Genomic DNA, 5979 nt, shown 5'->3' on the forward strand with positions numbered 1-5979 from the left:
TCATCTCTACCAGTCTAATACACTGAGAGACTGGGGTCTCATCTCTACCAGTCTAATACACAGAGAGAGTGGGGTCTCATCTCTGCCAGTCTAATACACTGAGAGAGTGGGGTCTCATCTCTACCAGTCTAATACACAGAGAGAGTGGGGTCTCATCTCTACCAGTCTAATACACAGAGAGAGTGGGGTCTCATCTCTACCAGTCTAATACACAGAGAGAGTGGGGTCTCATCTCTACCAGTCCAATACTCTGAGAGAGTGGGGTCTCATCTCTACCAGTCCAATACACAGAGAGAGTGGGGTCTCATCTCAACCAGTCTAATACACAGAGAGAGTGGGGTCTCATCTCTACCAGTCTAATACACTGAGAGAGTGGGGTCTCATCTCTACCAGTCTAATACACTGAGAGAGTGGGGTCTCATCTCTACCAGTCTAATACACTGAGAGAGTGGGGTCTCATCTCTACCAGTCTAATACACTGAGAGAGTGGGGTCTCATCTCTACCAGTCTAATACACAGAGAGAGTGGGGTCTCATCTCTACCAGTCTAATACACTGAGAGAGTGGGGTCTCATCTCTACCAGTCTAATACACTGAGAGAGTGGGGTCTCATCTCTACCAGTCTAATACACAGAGAGAGTGGGGTCTCATCTCTACCAGTCTAATACACAGAGAGAGTGGGGTCTCATCTCTACCAGTCTAATACACAGAGAGAGTGGGGTCTCATCTCTACCATAAGGAAAGTCCAGTGCCAGAGGTGTGATGGCTGCTGCTCCATGCTGTATAAAGCCGTATGTGTTTACATTAACTTAAGAGATCGTATACATTTCTTATCGGTATTCAAGACAACCAATAATTCCAGGCTGTCATTGGAAATAAGAATGTTTTGTAGACTGGTTGGCATAATTTAAATTGTTAAATTAATTAATGTGTCTGATTTGAATGAATGTGTCTGATTTAAATAAATGTTACATTTGTCGTGTCTTTGGCATCATTAAATTGAAGAGTGTGTTTTTATCAAATCAATTCTCTGTAATTATTATTACGTGACTAAACTAATCATGTAAATGTAATTAACTAGAAAGTCGGAGCACCAAGGAAAATATTCAGATTACATAGTTATATTTTTCCTAATATAATATGAATTATTCTTTACCTCACGTTAGTCTCATTCCAAACGTCGTAAATTGTTTATCTGCACGAACCCAGTTTTTCCTATGAATCGTCCATACGTTGATTGTCTTAGTCATTTATTTACTAACTAATTAATCACAGAAATGCATAAACAAACAGTAGATATAGTTACAAGGAAATGATAAGGGAGGTTCCCTAGTGGTCTAAACCAATGAGAAGGCTTGGTGGACAAAGGGAAGTGGGTGTGAACTGAGAAGGGCGGGACTTACAAGAGTCACTACACAGTTGATAATAATGCTAATCCTTTGCACATGAACGCTCATTAATTCGGGAATAATTGCAATCGATATATATTTACGCTCAGTGTGTCGTTCGTGATCTCTGTTGGAATCGTCCGTCTTTCTGTTGGAAAGTTAATCTGATCGTCTCTCGTGGTTAGACTGGATACTTCAGAGTAACATTCAGAAATGTTCTTGTAGAATAGATGTTTCGGCGGTTGGCGGTCTTCGCATCCAATGGTACATATTTCCTAGCAGCGGACTAGTAATTAGTATCGAAGAGTTGCTCTTAATCTGTCGGAATCGACAGTCTCAGAGTTACAACAACCATTGCAACCTTATACTGAGATTCTTGTGGTCTTTACTCAACCTTATACTGAGATTCTTGTGGTCTTTACTCAACCTTATACTGAGATTCTTGTGGTCTTTACTCAACCTTATACTGAGATTCTTGTGGTCTTTACTCAACCTTATACTGAGATTCTTGTGGTCTTTACTCAACCTTATACTGAGATTCTTGTGGTCTTTACTCAACCGTAGCTCCCTCAGCTGACCGAGGGTCTGAAGGGAATTCCTTCAGGTGGGGGTTTTATGCGTAACAGTAGAAAAGGGCTGTCCCATGTCGCCAGATCGATGTCTGTGCTCATGGGGGCGGGCCAATGACTTAGTTAAACTTTAAACAGAAATACAATTCTGAGATAACAGAACCTGGGTGTAAGAGGGGAGAGGCACTCGCTATACCCAAAGAGGGCCACGTCATGACACATTAATGAATGTATCTGTATGTGTCTGTTGGCGCCATGACATGATCTACTTATTCAACTCATTTTACTTTCTGTAGGAGCAGAATTCCTCTCTCGCTCTCCTTCTCTCCTTCCCTCCCTCTCCTACCCTCCCTCTCTTCTCAGGCTGCTCATCATGGATGTGGGTGCTGGGCTGACAACACTAGTACCCTCCACCCTTACTCTACAGCAATAGGGGTTGATAATTAGTCTCCTACGGACTGTTTCCCTTTTTCTACATGAGTCACTTCCCTACTTGATTGGTGAGACGAGGATGGGGAGAGGTGGGGAGGGAGGGAGACGGGTGGGGAGGGAGGGAGACGGGTGGGGAGGGAGGTAGAGAGGTGGGGAGGGAGGGAGGTAGAGAGGTGGGGAGGGAGGGAGGTAGAGAGGTGGGGAGGGAGGGAGGGAGGTAGAGAGGTGGGGAGGGAGGTAGAGAGGTGGGGAGGGAGGTAGAGAGGTGGGGAGGGAGGGAGGTAGAGAGTTGGGGAGGGAGAGAGGTGGGGAGGGAGGGAGAGAGGTGGGGATGGAGGGAGGGAGAGAGGTGGGGAGGGAGGGAGGTAGAGAGGTGGGGAGGGAGGTAGAGAGTTGGGGAGGGAGGGAGGGAGGTAGAGGTGGGGAGGGAGGGAGGGAGGTAGATAGGTGGGGAGGGAGGGAGGGAGAGAGAGAGGTAGATAGGTGGGGAGGGAGGGAGGGAGGGAGAGAGGTGGGGAGGGAGGGAGGTAGAGAGATGGGGAGGGAGGGATGTAGAGAGGTAGATAGGTGGGGAGGGAGAGAGGTGGGGAGGGAGGGATGGAGGGATGTAGAGAGGTAGATAGGTGGGGAGGGAGGGAGGGAGAGAGGTGGGGAGGGAGGGAGGTAGAGAGATGGGGAGGGAGGGATGTAGAGAGGTAGATAGGTGGGGAGGGAGGGAGGGAGGGAGAGAGGGATGGAGGGAGGTGGGGAGGGTGAATGTGTCCCTTTATAGTGCACTCCTTTTGACCAAGACCTATGAATAGAGAGTAGTATGCCATAGGGCTCTGGTCTAAAGTAGTGCACCCTATAGGGAATAGGGCTCTGGTCTAAAGTAGTGCACTATATAGGGAATAGAGCTCTGGTCTAAAGTAGTGTACTATATAGGGCTCTGGTCTAAAGTAGTGCACTATATAGGGAATAGGGCTCTGGTCTAAAGTAGTGCACTATATAGGGAATAGGGCTCTGGTCTAAAGTAGTGCACTATGCATAGGGAATAGGGTTCTGGTCTAAAGTAGTGCACTATACAGGGAATAGGGCCCTGGTCTAAAGTAGTGCACTATACAGGGAATAGGGCCCTGGTCTAAAGTAGTGTACTATATAGGGAATAGGGCTCTGGTCTAAAGTAGTGTACTATATAGGGAATAGGGCTCTGGTCTAAAGTAGTGCACTATACAGGGAATAGGGCTCTGGTCTAAAGTAGTGCACTATATAGGGAATAGGACTCTGGTCTAAAGTAGTGCACTATATAGGGAATAGGGCTCTGGTCTATAGTAGTGCACTATATAGGGACTAGGGAGCCATTTGGGATGCCGCTGGGCAGTATTACTCCTCCTTCCTTCTGAAGGTTTCCTCTTCAGTGGATGATCTGGCATCCATTAGTCTGGTGGTGACATTTCACTGAATAGTCCCGTTGTCCTTGTTCTCGTCTCCTCACATTGTTAACCACTAAAAACAACTACTCTATTTTTTTCCAATGGAGCGGTTCTGTTTTGTGTTGAGGTTTTCTTTTATGTCTCATAAACTTAGATGGGTTAGCTGAGCAGAGCTGGCAGAGGGAAAGGAGCGAGGGAGAAGGGGGGAGAGAGGGACATGAGATGAGAAAGAGAGGGAGGAACAGAAAGGGAGAGTGAAAGAAATCAAAGTTTATTTGTCTCATGAGCCGAATACGACAGGTGTAGACCTTACAGTGAAATTCTTACTTACAAGCCCTTAACCAACAATGCAGCTTTAAGAAAATCCCCCCCAAAAAGTAAGAGATAAGAATAACAAATAATTAAAGAGCAGCAGTAAATAACAATAGCGAGGCTATATACAGGGGGTACTGGTACAGAGTCAATGTGGAGACTATATACAGGGGGTACTGGTACAGAGTCAATGTGGAGGCTATATACAGGGGGTACCGGTACAGAGTCAATGTGGAGGCTATATACAGGGGGTACCGGTACAGAGTCAATGTGGAGGCTATATACAGGGGGTACCGGTACAGAGTCAATGTGGAGACTATATACAGGGGGTACTGGTACAGAGTCAATGTGGAGGCTATATACAGGGGGTACTGGTACAGAGTCAATGTGGAGGCTATATACAGGGGGTACCGGTACAGAGTCAATGTGGAGGCTATATACAGGGGGTACCGGTACAGAGTCAATGTGGAGGCTATATACAGGGGGTACCGGTACAGAGTCAATGTGGAGGCTATATACAGGGGGTACTGGTACAGAGTCAATGTGGAGGCTACAGTGGGGAGAACAAGTATTTGATACACTGCCGATTTTGCAGGTTTTCCTACTTACAAAGCATGTAGAGGTCTGTAATTTTTATCATAGGTACACTTCAACTGTGAGAGATGGAATCTAAAACAAAAATCCAGAAAATCACATTGTATGATTTTTAAGTAATTCATTTGCATTTTATTGCATGACATAAGTATTTGATACATCAGAAAAGCAGAACTTAATATTAGGTACAGAAACCTTTGTTTGCAATTACAGAGATCATACGTTTCCTGTAGTTCTTGACCAGGTTTGCACACACTGCAGCAGGGATTTTGGCCCACTCCTCCATACAGACCTTCTCCAGATCCTTCAGGTTTCGGGGCTGTCGCTGGGCAATACGGACTTTCAGCTCCCTCCAAAGATATTCTTTTGGGTTCAGGTCTGGAGACTGGCTAGGCCACTCCAGGACCTTGAGATGCTTCTTACGGAGCCACTCCTTAGTTGCCCTGGCTGTGTTTTTGGGTCGTTGTCATGCTGGAAGACCCAGCCACGACCCATCTTCAATGCTCTTACTGAGGGAAGGAGGTTGTTGGCCAAGATCTCGCGATACATGGCCCCATCCATCCTCCCCTCAATACGGTGCAGTCGTCCTGTCCCCTTTGCAGAAAAGCATCCCCAAATAATTATGTTTCCACCTCCATGCTTCACGGTTGGGATGGTGTTCTTGGGGTTGTACTCATCCTTCTTCTTCCTCCAAACACGGCGAGTGGAGTTTAGACCAAAAAGCTCTATTTTTGTCTCATCAGACCACATGACCTTCTCCCATTCCTCCTCTGGATCATCCAGATGGTCATTGGCAAACTTCAGACGGGCCTGGACATGCGCTGGCTTGAGCAGGGGGACCTTGCGTGCGCTGCAGGATTTTAATCCATGACGGCGTAGTGTGTTACTAATGGTTTTCTTTGAAACGGTGGACCCAGCTCTCTTCAGGTCATTGACCAGGTCCTGCCGTGTAGTTCTGGGCTGATCCCTCACCTTCCTCATGATCATTGATGCCCCACGAGGTGAGATCTTGCATGGAGCCCCAGACCGAGGGTGATTGACCGTCATCTTGAACTTCTTCCATTTTCTAATAATTGCGCCAACAGTTGTTGCCTTCTCACCAAGCTGCTTGCCTATTGTCCTGTAGCCCATCCCAGCCTTGTGCAGGTCTACAATTTTATCCCTGATGTCCTTACACAGCTCTCTTGTCTTGGCCATTGTGGAGAGGTTGGAGTCTGTTTGATTGAGTGTGTGGACAGGTGTCTTTTATACAGGTAACGAGTTCAAACAGGTG

This window comes from Salvelinus alpinus, chromosome 7 (assembly GCF_045679555.1).
Source record: "Salvelinus alpinus chromosome 7, SLU_Salpinus.1, whole genome shotgun sequence".
Classification (NCBI taxonomy): domain Eukaryota; kingdom Metazoa; phylum Chordata; class Actinopteri; order Salmoniformes; family Salmonidae; genus Salvelinus; species Salvelinus alpinus.